Genomic DNA, 16,362 nt, shown 5'->3' on the forward strand with positions numbered 1-16,362 from the left:
CACTGGGCTCTTGCCTGAAAAACACACAAAGTGTTTGTGCATGTACTACCGAAATAAATATTGTGGCTTAACTTAATTTAAATTAATTTATGCTAAAAATGTGTGCTCATAAGTTGCAAGGACATGGTTCAAGTCACTAGAAGAGACCCAATGAAGAGAAGAAAAAATACCAGTTCAGCATAAGGTGCCCAACAAAATCAGGCTGAAGGAAGAAGTGTGGAGACACTGGAATTGAAGGAATCAGAGCCAGTCCTGGATGGCAACCTGGCAGATGGCCAAAAGCACAATGGGGTGGATATAGGTTCCCTATAAGTGCAACTCATATACAGGCAACTGGGAATGAAGGGGAGCCAAGAGGGAGAGGGGGGAATGGAGGAAGAAGGAAGGGCGGCTCGGGCCCACCCCTAAGGAGGGGAAGCCCCCCACCTACCTATGAGCCAAGAGGGAGAGGGGGGAATGGAGGAAGAAGGAAGGGCGGCTCGGGCCCACCCCTAAGGAGGGGAAGCCCCCCACCTACCTATGAGCCAAGAGGGAGAGGGGGGAATGGAGGAAGAAGGAAGGGCGGCTCGGGCCCACCCCTAAGGAGGGGAAGCCCCCCACCTACCTATGAGCCAAGAGGGAGAGGGGGGAATGGAGGAAGAAGGAAGGGCGGCTCGGGCCCACCCCTAAGGAGGGGAAGCCCCCCACCTACCTATGAGCCAAGAGGGAGAGGGGGGAATGGAGGAAGAAGGAAGGGCGGCTCGGGCCCACCCCTAAGGAGGGGAAGCCCCCCACCTACCTATGAGCCAAGAGGGAGAGGGGGGAATGGAGGAAGAAGGAAGGGCGGCTCGGGCCCACCCCTAAGGAGGGGAAGCCCCCCACCTACCTATGAGCCAAGAGGGAGAGGGGGGAATGGAGGAAGAAGGAAGGGCGGCTCGGGCCCACCCCTAAGGAGGGGAAGCCCCCCACCTACCTATGAGCCAAGAGGGAGAGGGGGGAATGGAGGAAGAAGGAAGGGCGGCTCGGGCCCACCCCTAAGGAGGGGAAGCCCCCCACCTACCTATGAGCCAAGAGGGAGAGGGGGGAATGGAGGAAGAAGGAAGGGCGGCTCGGGCCCACCCCTAAGGAGGGGAAGCCCCCCACCTACCTATGAGCCAAGAGGGAGAGGGGGGAATGGAGGAAGAAGGAAGGGCGGCTCGGGCCCACCCCTAAGGAGGGGAAGCCCCCCACCTACCTATGAGCCAAGAGGGAGAGGGGGGAATGGAGGAAGAAGGAAGGGCGGCTCGGGCCCACCCCTAAGGAGGGGAAGCCCCCCACCTACCTATGAGCCAAGAGGGAGAGGGGGGAATGGAGGAAGAAGGAAGGGCGGCTCGGGCCCACCCCTAAGGAGGGGAAGCCCCCCACCTACCTATGAGCCAAGAGGGAGAGGGGGGAATGGAGGAAGAAGGAAGGGCGGCTCGGGCCCACCCCTAAGGAGGGGAAGCCCCCCACCTACCTATGAGCCAAGAGGGAGAGGGGGGAATGGAGGAAGAAGGAAGGGCGGCTCGGGCCCACCCCTAAGGAGGGGAAGCCCCCCACCTACCTATGAGCCAAGAGGGAGAGGGGGGAATGGAGGAAGAAGGAAGGGCGGCTCGGGCCCACCCCTAAGGAGGGGAAGCCCCCCACCTACCTATGAGCCAAGAGGGAGAGGGGGGAATGGAGGAAGAAGGAAGGGCGGCTCGGGCCCACCCCTAAGGAGGGGAAGCCCCCCACCTACCTATGAGCCAAGAGGGAGAGGGGGGAATGGAGGAAGAAGGAAGGGCGGCTCGGGCCCACCCCTAAGGAGGGGAAGCCCCCCACCTACCTATGAGCCAAGAGGGAGAGGGGGGAATGGAGGAAGAAGGAAGGGCGGCTCGGGCCCACCCCTAAGGAGGGGAAGCCCCCCACCTACCTATGAGCCAAGAGGGAGAGGGGGGAATGGAGGAAGAAGGAAGGGCGGCTCGGGCCCACCCCTAAGGAGGGGAAGCCCCCCACCTACCTATGAGCCAAGAGGGAGAGGGGGGAATGGAGGAAGAAGGAAGGGCGGCTCGGGCCCACCCCTAAGGAGGGGAAGCCCCCCACCTACCTATGAGCCAAGAGGGAGAGGGGGGAATGGAGGAAGAAGGAAGGGCGGCTCGGGCCCACCCCTAAGGAGGGGAAGCCCCCCACCTACCTATGAGCCAAGAGGGAGAGGGGGGAATGGAGGAAGAAGGAAGGGCGGCTCGGGCCCACCCCTAAGGAGGGGAAGCCCCCCACCTACCTATGAGCCAAGAGGGAGAGGGGGGAATGGAGGAAGAAGGAAGGGCGGCTCGGGCCCACCCCTAAGGAGGGGAAGCCCCCCACCTACCTATGAGCCAAGAGGGAGAGGGGGGAATGGAGGAAGAAGGAAGGGCGGCTCGGGCCCACCCCTAAGGAGGGGAAGCCCCCCACCTACCTATGAGCCAAGAGGGAGAGGGGGGAATGGAGGAAGAAGGAAGGGCGGCTCGGGCCCACCCCTAAGGAGGGGAAGCCCCCCACCTACCTATGAGCCAAGAGGGAGAGGGGGGAATGGAGGAAGAAGGAAGGGCGGCTCGGGCCCACCCCTAAGGAGGGGAAGCCCCCCACCTACCTATGAGCCAAGAGGGAGAGGGGGGAATGGAGGAAGAAGGAAGGGCGGCTCGGGCCCACCCCTAAGGAGGGGAAGCCCCCCACCTACCTATGAGCCAAGAGGGAGAGGGGGGAATGGAGGAAGAAGGAAGGGCGGCTCGGGCCCACCCCTAAGGAGGGGAAGCCCCCCACCTACCTATGAGCCAAGAGGGAGAGGGGGGAATGGAGGAAGAAGGAAGGGCGGCTCGGGCCCACCCCTAAGGAGGGGAAGCCCCCCACCTACCTATGAGCCAAGAGGGAGAGGGGGGAATGGAGGAAGAAGGAAGGGCGGCTCGGGCCCACCCCTAAGGAGGGGAAGCCCCCCACCTACCTATGAGCCAAGAGGGAGAGGGGGGAATGGAGGAAGAAGGAAGGGCGGCTCGGGCCCACCCCTAAGGAGGGGAAGCCCCCCACCTACCTATGAGCCAAGAGGGAGAGGGGGGAATGGAGGAAGAAGGAAGGGCGGCTCGGGCCCACCCCTAAGGAGGGGAAGCCCCCCACCTACCTATGAGCCAAGAGGGAGAGGGGGGAATGGAGGAAGAAGGAAGGGCGGCTCGGGCCCACCCCTAAGGAGGGGAAGCCCCCCACCTACCTATGAGCCAAGAGGGAGAGGGGGGAATGGAGGAAGAAGGAAGGGCGGCTCGGGCCCACCCCTAAGGAGGGGAAGCCCCCCACCTACCTATGAGCCAAGAGGGAGAGGGGGGAATGGAGGAAGAAGGAAGGGCGGCTCGGGCCCACCCCTAAGGAGGGGAAGCCCCCCACCTACCTATGAGCCAAGAGGGAGAGGGGGGAATGGAGGAAGAAGGAAGGGCGGCTCGGGCCCACCCCTAAGGAGGGGAAGCCCCCCACCTACCTATGAGCCAAGAGGGAGAGGGGGGAATGGAGGAAGAAGGAAGGGCGGCTCGGGCCCACCCCTAAGGAGGGGAAGCCCCCCACCTACCTATGAGCCAAGAGGGAGAGGGGGGAATGGAGGAAGAAGGAAGGGCGGCTCGGGCCCACCCCTAAGGAGGGGAAGCCCCCCACCTACCTATGAGCCAAGAGGGAGAGGGGGGAATGGAGGAAGAAGGAAGGGCGGCTCGGGCCCACCCCTAAGGAGGGGAAGCCCCCCACCTACCTATGAGCCAAGAGGGAGAGGGGGGAATGGAGGAAGAAGGAAGGGCGGCTCGGGCCCACCCCTAAGGAGGGGAAGCCCCCCACCTACCTATGAGCCAAGAGGGAGAGGGGGGAATGGAGGAAGAAGGAAGGGCGGCTCGGGCCCACCCCTAAGGAGGGGAAGCCCCCCACCTACCTATGAGCCAAGAGGGAGAGGGGGGAATGGAGGAAGAAGGAAGGGCGGCTCGGGCCCACCCCTAAGGAGGGGAAGCCCCCCACCTACCTATGAGCCAAGAGGGAGAGGGGGGAATGGAGGAAGAAGGAAGGGCGGCTCGGGCCCACCCCTAAGGAGGGGAAGCCCCCCACCTACCTATGAGCCAAGAGGGAGAGGGGGGAATGGAGGAAGAAGGAAGGGCGGCTCGGGCCCACCCCTAAGGAGGGGAAGCCCCCCACCTACCTATGAGCCAAGAGGGAGAGGGGGGAATGGAGGAAGAAGGAAGGGCGGCTCGGGCCCACCCCTAAGGAGGGGAAGCCCCCCACCTACCTATGAGCCAAGAGGGAGAGGGGGGAATGGAGGAAGAAGGAAGGGCGGCTCGGGCCCACCCCTAAGGAGGGGAAGCCCCCCACCTACCTATGAGCCAAGAGGGAGAGGGGGGAATGGAGGAAGAAGGAAGGGCGGCTCGGGCCCACCCCTAAGGAGGGGAAGCCCCCCACCTACCTATGAGCCAAGAGGGAGAGGGGGGAATGGAGGAAGAAGGAAGGGCGGCTCGGGCCCACCCCTAAGGAGGGGAAGCCCCCCACCTACCTATGAGCCAAGAGGGAGAGGGGGGAATGGAGGAAGAAGGAAGGGCGGCTCGGGCCCACCCCTAAGGAGGGGAAGCCCCCCACCTACCTATGAGCCAAGAGGGAGAGGGGGGAATGGAGGAAGAAGGAAGGGCGGCTCGGGCCCACCCCTAAGGAGGGGAAGCCCCCCACCTACCTATGAGCCAAGAGGGAGAGGGGGGAATGGAGGAAGAAGGAAGGGCGGCTCGGGCCCACCCCTAAGGAGGGGAAGCCCCCCACCTACCTATGAGCCAAGAGGGAGAGGGGGGAATGGAGGAAGAAGGAAGGGCGGCTCGGGCCCACCCCTAAGGAGGGGAAGCCCCCCACCTACCTATGAGCCAAGAGGGAGAGGGGGGAATGGAGGAAGAAGGAAGGGCGGCTCGGGCCCACCCCTAAGGAGGGGAAGCCCCCCACCTACCTATGAGCCAAGAGGGAGAGGGGGGAATGGAGGAAGAAGGAAGGGCGGCTCGGGCCCACCCCTAAGGAGGGGAAGCCCCCCACCTACCTATGAGCCAAGAGGGAGAGGGGGGAATGGAGGAAGAAGGAAGGGCGGCTCGGGCCCACCCCTAAGGAGGGGAAGCCCCCCACCTACCTATGAGCCAAGAGGGAGAGGGGGGAATGGAGGAAGAAGGAAGGGCGGCTCGGGCCCACCCCTAAGGAGGGGAAGCCCCCCACCTACCTATGAGCCAAGAGGGAGAGGGGGGAATGGAGGAAGAAGGAAGGGCGGCTCGGGCCCACCCCTAAGGAGGGGAAGCCCCCCACCTACCTATGAGCCAAGAGGGAGAGGGGGGAATGGAGGAAGAAGGAAGGGCGGCTCGGGCCCACCCCTAAGGAGGGGAAGCCCCCCACCTACCTATGAGCCAAGAGGGAGAGGGGGGAATGGAGGAAGAAGGAAGGGCGGCTCGGGCCCACCCCTAAGGAGGGGAAGCCCCCCACCTACCTATGAGCCAAGAGGGAGAGGGGGGAATGGAGGAAGAAGGAAGGGCGGCTCGGGCCCACCCCTAAGGAGGGGAAGCCCCCCACCTACCTATGAGCCAAGAGGGAGAGGGGGGAATGGAGGAAGAAGGAAGGGCGGCTCGGGCCCACCCCTAAGGAGGGGAAGCCCCCCACCTACCTATGAGCCAAGAGGGAGAGGGGGGAATGGAGGAAGAAGGAAGGGCGGCTCGGGCCCACCCCTAAGGAGGGGAAGCCCCCCACCTACCTATGAGCCAAGAGGGAGAGGGGGGAATGGAGGAAGAAGGAAGGGCGGCTCGGGCCCACCCCTAAGGAGGGGAAGCCCCCCACCTACCTATGAGCCAAGAGGGAGAGGGGGGAATGGAGGAAGAAGGAAGGGCGGCTCGGGCCCACCCCTAAGGAGGGGAAGCCCCCCACCTACCTATGAGCCAAGAGGGAGAGGGGGGAATGGAGGAAGAAGGAAGGGCGGCTCGGGCCCACCCCTAAGGAGGGGAAGCCCCCCACCTACCTATGAGCCAAGAGGGAGAGGGGGGAATGGAGGAAGAAGGAAAAGCCCCCCACCTAGTTGTTAGACTCACCCTACTGCACCTCACAGCTGCCATCTGTTCTCTGTGCCTTGCAGGTTTCTCTCCTCTTCCAGGTATGTTCCATTTCATTCCCATTACCAATACGATAAGAGCTCCATCAGTGAAAATAATATTCAATACTATAAAAAATAATAATATCAATATTATTTATATATTACTACCCAATATTCACATCATCAGTCCTCATTCCTCCTACCCTATTATTTCTTTATTTAACCTTGCTGCTGGTGTCACCACACACCCTGTAAGAATCACCAATTCCACCCAGTTCACAGGATTCATCTTTCAACCTGATCAATTATAGAGCACACCTCAGTGACATTAGCAGGAACAAAGTTGAGTCCTGTAAGACTTCTTATGCCCAGGTGGTAGACCTCACCACACTTAAAACTCCCTGACTCATACTCTGAGCTACTCTCCTCCATCAACACCTTATTTTTATTAACTGCTGTAATCATACAGTGTTTTTTAAAATCATGAAGCAACATAGCTAGGACTCACCACTACTAACACTGAATAAATCCATGGCTCTCCAACACTGTATCACACCTTTGAAGAACCAGCTTTTGTTTGTTACCAAAAAGGAAAGAACCAAACCCTGAGATGCCAGTGGATTCAGGCCTGCCACAAACTACTTTGAGCTTCTTTTGGTATTAATTAACCAATTTGCTAGCCTTGTCAAGACTAAGTCACAGTTCAGATCTTGTCCATATTATACAGCCAATCATGCCAATTAGCATTTTGAGATGCTTCACCCTCTACCACAGAACATCACATTTCCATTACCATGCAGTTGCTACATTAGCTATCTGCTTAATACTTTATCTCCAAGTCCTTTCAAGGATGGAAGAAATAGCCAACACTGTGAATACTTGAGAAATACAAATCATCCCAAACATCCTACCTGTCATCATGCTAACCCTGCTTCACTCTCATCTCAGTGCAAATCCTTGCATGTTAGGGGAGACTGAAGGATTAGACATATGTAGTGAATCTGTGCAGGGAAAAACCAGAAAGGCCAAAGCTGAGCTAGAACTGAACTTGTCCACTAAGGTAAAACAACAATAAATATTTCTATAATTGCATCAAGAATAAGAACGCTAGGAAGAATCTCCATCTCTTGTTGGATGCCAAGGTGAACACTGACCAAGAATCAAAGTAAGGCTGAAGTACTTAATGTCTTCTTTGCCTCAGTCTTCAATAGTAAGACTAGATGCTCCCCTGGCACAAAGCCTTTGCAGTGCTGGAAGATAGGGATGGAGAACAGAATAGGCCCTGCATAATCCACAACCAGGTGGATTTAGACCTACTCCAAAAGCTGGACACTCATCTGTGGGGCCAGATGCACTGCACCCTAGAGTGCTATGGAAGCTGGCAGATGTGGTTGCCGATGACTCTGCACCGTCCTTCAGCTGTCCTGACTAACTAGGGATGTCCCGGTGGACTAGAGACTAGGAAATGTAACATCCATCAAAAGTCTGCAGACGACACCAAGTCAGAAGGGAGTGTTGATCTCCCAGAAGGTAGAAAGGCAATACAGAGGAACCTGAATAGACTGGACCAATAGGCCAATGTAAACTGTACAAGTTCCAATAGGGCCAACTGTCAGGTCCTGCGTTTTGGTCACAACAAGCCCAGGCAACCCTACGTGCTTGGGGAGGAAGCGGCTGAAAAGCTGCCTGACGGAGAAGAACCTTGACATACTGATGGACAATCAGCTGAGTATGAGCCAGCAGTGTGCCCAAGAAGACAATGGCATCCTGGCTTGTATCAGGAACGGGGTGGTAAGCAGCACTGAGGAAGTAACCCTGCCCCTCTGCTCAGCACTAGTAGGCCTCACCTCAAGTACTGTGTTCAGTTCTGAGCACCTCAACACAGAAAGGACATTGAGATGCTGGAGCAGGTCCAAAGAAGGGTAACAAGGCTTGCAAAGGGCTTGAAGAATATGCCTTACAAGGAGCAACTGAAGGAACTGGGGCTGTTTAGTCTACAGAAGGTAAAGCTGAAGGGAGACCTTACTGCTCTCTTCAAAGACCTGAAAGGTTATTGCAGCAAGAGCAGGGTTGGTCACTTCTCACTGCTGATGAGACAAGGGGAAGTGGCTTCAAGTTATGCCAGGGGAGGTTTAGAGTAGTTGTCAGGGAAAACTCCCTTACAGAAACAGTGGTTAAGTGCTGGAATAAGCTCTCAAGGGAGATAAGTGATCTCAAGGGATGTGGGCCTGGCAAAGAGCGGGGTCAGGACCCTGAACTTTAGAAGAGCAAACTTCAAGCTGCTCGATGGATTGTTGGGCAAGATCCCCTGGCATGCTGTCCTTAAAGACAAGGATGTTGAGGAGAGCTGCCTGCTTTTCAAGGATGCCCTCCTGAAAGCACAAGAGCTCTCCATCCCTCTGAATAATAAAGTGGGCAGATGAGGTAGGAAACTGGCATGGCTCAGCAAGGACCTGCTGAGAGAACTGAGGGTGAAGAAAGGGACATACAAACTCTGGAAACAAGGCTATGTCACCTGGGAAGAATACAGGGATGCCATCTGAACTTGCAGACATGGGATCAGGAAAGCCAAGGCACAGGCAAAACTGAACTTGGTGAGGGATGTGAAAAAACAATAAGAAGACTTTCTACAGGTACACTGGCCAGAACAGGTGTATCTTCTTTGATAAATTTAAAAGAAGGACTGGCTTTAACAGATGAAGAGAAAGCTGAGATTCTGCATGTATGCCTGTCAGAAGCCCACATAGAAAATCCCCATTGCAGACTCAATGCTAATTACTGCCATTAAAGCTAGGTGGATACAGTGTTTTATCTAAATCATCCCCCTACCAAACAACCTGTGTTATCTTTTTCTCACCCTGACCCTATGGAAAGCAGTACTAACTAGGTCAATTTGCCTATGCCAAACAGACCTAATATCACTTATTGCTTACTTATCTGTCATTCATAGTCACAGGCATAATTACAATCCACTGATTATTCTCAGGAGCAAAAATGCTTGTTATCTCCCATGGCCTTACCTCCTCCATACTGTTCTGCCTAGCTAATATCAACTACAAAGTAACATACAGGAAATCCTCATACTACCACACAATCACATAATGATTACTAGCTAACTTAGCAAGTGTAGCTGGACCCCAATCAACGTACCTAATGTCAGAACCAAGACCAGTTGAACAAGGCAGTTACAATGCTAACATTTTTAACCAGAATCACAACCCTCTTCATCACCTCTTACATCTTATGCATACCATTAACAACTCAATGAGCCACCTCACCAGCCCCCATCACACCTACTCAAAACTCAAGCAAGAGAGCACTTTATAATCCTACATATTATTCCCATACCATCCCTAATTCTTGAAACAGAACCAATATCCATAACTCCTTTATGATTCTGAAAAGAAAGTTTAACATTCTTACCTCCTGAGTAGTGGTCCAAACAAGCAAAACCCAGCAATTCCTGCACCTGAGCCTCAGTCCTCCTAGTTTTTAAAAGGAGAAAGCAATTCATTGGTTTTAGGAACCACTCATCCTGGTGCAACTTCAAGTAATAGAAAAAACCCTCTTAGCACCACTTAGTGACTGGACAGACCAAGATGATGGGAAAGCCATTACAACAGAGCTGTGATGACAGAAAAACCAGCACAATAGAAAGGTATTATAAAGGAAGAAAACTGCTCACCTGTATCAAAAGATTCCATGTCGACAGGGGAAAGACTCCCCAAGGAGGGATCTCCAGAAAGACATCCTTCCCCAGCAGCGGTCAGCCCTTGAATGAGGTCTAGAAGAGCTGCAGACACTCCACCCTTCCTGTCACAGGGGTGAATTGTCTTCACCTGTGCTCTCAGGGCTGACCAGGTCTTTTTCCCCAGGTGCTCAGTGTTTAAGGCTGTGACTCAACAAATCCTAAACAACACAGTTATGGTGTCCCCACTACTGAGAGAATTAAGAACATCCTAGTAACTATTACACAACTGTCAGAAGTGCCTTTCTATTCAGATTATCTTCAACCACCTGCAGTCAACCAAAGCAGGAAGCATTACCCCTACTGAAAGAAAAAGGTTGTTATCAGCTTATGAATTTAGGATTATTCACTTTATCAGACTTAGTTACTTTATTGACACACATAACAAGTAACAGGTCTTTTAAAGAAAAGATCAAAGACTACACTCTTCCAAGGTGTGAGGGTGGCTAATATAAAGATGTTAACAAAGATGATGGTAAATATACAAAGGTTATATGTAAAGGGACACTCACCAGTGTTGATGCCTTGACAAGAGAAGCTGGAGCAGTCTTCACTGAGGAGCGATCTCTAAGAGATACTGCCTCAGTGGGGGTCAGCCCCTAAATGAGGTCTTAGAGGAGGTGGAGTCGAGCTCTACCTCTCACCTGTGCTCCTGCAGCTGACCCAACACTTACCTCTGCTGATTAATCAGAGGTTCAGGCTGTGATTACCAATTTCCCATACACAAGGCTACCCTTTAGGAAAAGAACACTTCAACCTTTATCTCCAGCTCCCTAGTGAGTTATTCTTAGACACACATTGACTGCTTGAGTTGTTGACTCACCTCTTCCCCAAGGTGATCCACTCATTAACTCCAATACAGCAAAGTCGTTGATTGCCACACAGCTGGTAGGAACTGCTTCACCTCAGAAAAATAAAACAAGTTACATGTAACAACACTGAACTTTAAACAACAGACATTCACTAAAAACAATAGCTGTCTCAGTATTTCAAAATACATGAAACACACTAGGAAAAAAAAAAAGTTATTTCAACAAAAAACATTACAGGAAAGCATAACACAAATCTCACCACCCCGTGATCTTATTAAGCTCCAGAAAACAGGTCAACTTTTAAAAGCATTGAGTAAAGAACAGCCATCAACATACCCTCCCAAAACACCACAAATAACACAAAAGAGACTGTTCCCCCTTTCCACTGTTAACAATCAGTCACAACTGTAGACGAATGCCCCACTACAACATACCTGATAGTTCTGAGATGAGAAGCAGTAGCCATCATCAGAAATGACTGTTCACTGTAGGCTCTCTGCTTCTTTTAGGCTCAGCAAACCTCACTAAATGCTGCCTCCTTAGCCCTGACCTGCCTTTTTATACTGCCTCCGATCACAGCTTGCCCAATGAGGCAATCAGCCATATCCAATAAAAAGTGGGAGAGCTTCCTTTGTTCCCCTTTTCTTTAGAAGCTGCTACTGATTAGGCTATGGCTGTAGGCCTTTTCTCAATGAAGTAGGTAGCAGAATATAACCAGGTGAGTAACAGCTACTGGAGAGTTCTTCCCTGGAGTGCTGTGTGTTTGTAGTATGGGAGGAATGTTGATCTGTTGGGGTGTGTCTAGAGGAGGTCTATAGAAATGATCCTAGGGATGGAACACCCCCCATGAGGACAGGCTGAGAGCTAGGGCTGTATCATGGCTGTTGAGCCCAAGGAAGAAAAGGGTCAGGGAAGACATGAATGAAAGCGGCCTTTTCAGTTTCTAAAGGAAGGCTGCAAGTAGGAAGTGGCGCAGTGGTTTAAGCTGCTGCCTGCAGCACTGGAGGGCCCGGGTTCGAATACCCCCTGTGGCGCAGGGGTAGAAGTGCCACTTCGCTACACAGAGGGCTCGAAACCCGGGAGTTGGACTCGATGATCTCTAAGGTCCCTTCCAACTCGCACGATACTATGATACTATGAAGGGAACAGATTCTTTAGCGGGGTCTGTAGTGGTAGGATAAGGAGAAATGCTTTTAAATTAAAAGAGGACAGATTTAGATATATAAGAAAAAAAATACAATAAGATTGATAAGATGTTGCACGATTTGCCCAGAGATGGTGGATGCCCTATCTTTAGTGGCATTCCTGGTCAGATTTACCACATTCCTCTGACTGTGGACCCTGCTAGCCAGAAACCCAGGTGCACAACCTGGCAAATGCTTGTTTATGTGCCCTTATTGTTGCCCAGATAGTGCAGGACTAAGAGGCTAACCAAGGGATTCCATCTCCCACACTGTAGATAAGCCAAAACTATCAGAGGGGAAAAAAAAGTAACTATTCCAGATTGTTAATCTTTGAAAGAAAGTGGAAGAAATCCTTTCAGGAGCAGAGACCTATTTCAGTGATCATTTGCTCCATCTTGACTGTTACTCAGAGCGCTATGAGCATTATTAGCAGCTCAAATTCAGATTTGAGAAGCATCAGAATTAGTGTGACATTACAACATGTGTTTCTGACTTCTCAAGGAACATGTTGTAATTCCTGTAACTTTTTAATACTGCAATGTTTTGGTACTTTTGAATACCAAACTTGACAAGAAACACACCCTTTTCTGGATTAGAGATTACAGGCACATGAGGTGTACTGCTCCACGAGGTGTAAATAGGATCAGCTGTAAATGATTTTCACCCTCTTCAAATATTCACCTAAAGAATGACATTGTTTTAATTCCACTTATAGCTAGATTATATTTTATTTCAGATCTATAGCACTTCCTGAAATATCTTACTTTGGAACAATTTGAAAGGTTATAATTTTTTCTCATGCTTTTTGGATAGCTGACTGCCTTTTCCATATGGCTCCAGCATCGTGTGTTCAGTCCGTGCTGCAAATCTGTTATACTGTATTTCCATGCTTCTCAGTCTGTTCATCCTCCTGCATAAAATACAACAGGTGCATACATACACCTCCATTAACATTTTGATGGGCTACAATATGTTGTTCTTCGGCATCAAAACTTTTTCTGTCTCAATTTCCTTACTACTGCAGTTACACAGCTGTTCTAGTTAGGTCCGGCATTTTTTGTGACATTAGTTAAGCACAAAGTGAATCTCAAGCAGCCATAGGTAGGTGAAAAGCTTGACTTTAACTTCTTTTGTGTGCTAAAATATATGCGTCAAGTGTCAATTCTCAGCAAGGAGAGGCTCCGGGAGGGCCCTTGTGATGTATCACCTATTATTTCCACCCCTCATTTGTCAGAAATCAGTTGTGAAAATGGGATGCAGATGCCCAGTCCCAAAGCTGAGTAAGTGAAAACCCTGTTCTATCCAACTAGCCCCATAAAAATGGGAGGGGTTGTTTGAAGTATCCTCGTGTGTAGACTTATATATCTAAAGACATTAAAACCTGTGCGTAGCTGGTGCAGAATGCTGGATTCAACCTCATAAATATACTTTTTAGATGTGTTCTGTCAGCTGCAGTTTACAGTTGGTTCATCAGTGTTATAACTCAGAGAATGTTAATTCGATTTACTTTCCCAGTGCTTGATGATGTCCTTATTCTCACTCTTGGTCCCATCCACGAAGATGTCTTCTATCCTTTTTTATATGTGAGGCATTTAGTGCATTATAAAATAATACTTGGACAGATGCAGTTAAAAGAACAAGAAGTGCTAGAATTTTGCATAGGCAAAAACATATTCTTGAGGCTAATGTGTGATCTTATTGAAAAGGAATAATTCTTGGCCAATTTAATACAAGAGTAGGAGATAGTACTGCAGTTTAGACAGACTTCTCAAGTAGAGAAGGAGGTTGTTCATTCTTACGTGGCAGGCCATGTCATACCCAAGACTGAATATACTGCATTAATGTTGTCAACTGCAAACATATATCAGAGAAGCAGCTAGATGATTAATCGTCCAGCTGGAGAGGTCCCGAGCCACCATTTATCTTTATTTGCTTTCGCCTCTGAAAATGTTATTATGTGCAATCTTGTTGTTTTTTCTTTTCCTTTTTAGAATGTTCAAAGGAAGTGACTTTGCAGAGATCAAAAGGGCATAACAATCAAAAGGGAATTGATGTCTCCAGGAGCGAACTTTTCTACAACCACAGTATTAGAGAAATATCCATTAAAAAAAGACAGAAAATGTATACTCATGTTATTAAGTAATCATAGAATATTGATTTAGTATCCATCTTTTTAATTTGGGTAATTTCTTGAATTGGGTCCCAAGAGACTGTATTTATCCAAATTTATAGCAGCACTGCCTGAACAGTCTGATACAGGCACTGGGAAATGTTCCTGTGTAACAAAGGATGTGATAAGTTACCTGGTGACGTGCAGTACCAAATGAAGGCAGGGAAAAACATTTTGTCCATTAAAAAAAAAGCAAACAAACAACACTAGTGGATTCCCAAGTAATCTTCACAGATTTATGAATGAGATCAGAAGTTAGTAGGTGTTCCATAAGAGGAAGATAGAGCTGCAGTAGCTTATCCTGTATACCAGAAAGCCCTGGGGTCCCTAAGGCACTGATGTGAAGTGGGGTACAAGTCAAAATTATAGCTTCAGCTTTTCTATGAGTGTTCCTCAATACTTAGTCCTCAATTTAAACAGAGTGATTCCTCTGAATGATTAAAAACAAAGTCAGTTGCGTGTCTGAAAACAAAATACTGTCCAGGCAGAACAATGGGATCTGTTGCTCCTTACAGCATTTCTGGAATTGGAATGTTTCATATGCAGCTCAGTAGCATATGGCCTTTCAGTTCTAACCCTGCAGATGGGGAACACTGCTTGGAAAATTCATTCAGTGATTCTGAGAACAGAATATATCCCTTAAAGAACAATTTTAATAGAACTGAAATATTTTTTTTCCTTCTTTTTCCTGTTTAGCTGATAGCACTTCATTCCCCTAAGGTACAACTAAAGTTAAGAAAGTCTCTTGTTCCTAGTTATCTTTGCTCCACAAGATTATCGTTACAATGTGGCATGTGGTCCTCTAAATCTGTAATTGAAAGAACTTTTGATGCTCTGCTAGGCAAAGAAATCTGAGGTAAATTGGCAAAATATGGAGGGGAAATCATAAAAGGTTGGTCTGTTTTCTGCATAATGGTTAAACCAAAAAGCTTGTATAAAGAAACTTTCAAAATTAATTTTAAAATAGCAGCAAACCATTCTGGTTTTTGGGCAAAGCCTAAAAGAAACCCTTTCAAAATGCTACCAGTACTCTGCAGTGTTCTTGTGAGCTACTTAATGAAATATTACTCCCATCTTTAGAGTAACTTCAAATTTCTTCTGTTATTGCTTCACACGCCCTCTTGGTACTTTTTGTCCTCACTATTCACTGCGTTTATTTACATGGATATACGATGGGAATATGCATTTGAGTATGCAGAGAAAACTAAAACTCACTGAGGATGGTTATTAGATTGCATATAGCCAGCAAGAGTGACACCTTATCCCTTGCAATCATTGGAATCCACTGAAATCCTGCCATGTTTACACTTTGTGTTATTCAGGGACCAGGCAAGTCAATAGCTTTGCCTAATAACATCAGAGCCATTCATCAGTGTACAAGCAGTCATCTTCAGCTCTGCAAAGGAAAAGATTTTGCTCTTCATTCACAAGCTGCATGAAGAGAAAATCACTATGATTTCCTATTACCAGCCAGATGCAGATTGTATTGTTGGTGTCTGGCAGTGGCTGTTTAGGAGCAGGCTGTCCAGCACTTCTTCATGGGTCATTTATCCACTGTTTTGTCAGACTGCATTGTGCCGTGGCCACGTAATACTGATCCATTTTGGATTTCCAACTGCAAGTCACAGATATAACAAAGAAAAGAAAATATTTTGCAGCAGAGTAGCTACAAGCTCTAATGAAATGTGGCACATTAATTTCCAAGCTGTGAAATAACATAATCCCAGCAAATTTACATTTCTAATTTGAGGATCCTGAGGAAGAAAAGAAAGAGGCAATTCTCAGAAATGTCTGTTCTCTTCACACATTGCTTCTGACTGACTTTTTCCCCATCTTGCTCTTGTCTGTGAAAGCAAACTCATTCTTTAGAAACTAGCACTTGTGAATTAGTTTATGCATTTTGATAAGAAACGTCCCAGAACTATTTGATGTACTAGGCAAAAGAACCAACAGACGTAGATAAGTAGATAGGTTCTATCTGACAAAAACCCTAGAAAAAACTGAGTAATTTGTGGCTTTTTTTTGTTCTTTAACTGATGGGTGATGGTGAGAAATAAGTTTAGTTTAATTTTCTTGGGAAACTCAAACACCTCAGATTAAAAGTCCATTTTAAACAGGATGCGTCTGAAGCCTTATTTGCAATACTGCTATTGAGCTCTCTGCTGCCTCATCAGACATAAGGTTTATCTCAATGGGTATGATACACAGCCATGAGAAAAGAGGTGATTATGTCCCATTTCAGAGTGTGGGGACAGTGAAAACAACAGATACTGCTGTGAATAAATGTAACTTTTCCTCTTGGTCTCCCAAAGACTTGCAACATGCCAGGAGCCTGCAGCATTATGCTGGGCAAGGTCTCAGTTCTCCACGCTATGTAG

This window comes from Excalfactoria chinensis, chromosome 7 (assembly GCF_039878825.1).
Source record: "Excalfactoria chinensis isolate bCotChi1 chromosome 7, bCotChi1.hap2, whole genome shotgun sequence".
Taxonomy (NCBI): domain Eukaryota; kingdom Metazoa; phylum Chordata; class Aves; order Galliformes; family Phasianidae; genus Excalfactoria; species Excalfactoria chinensis.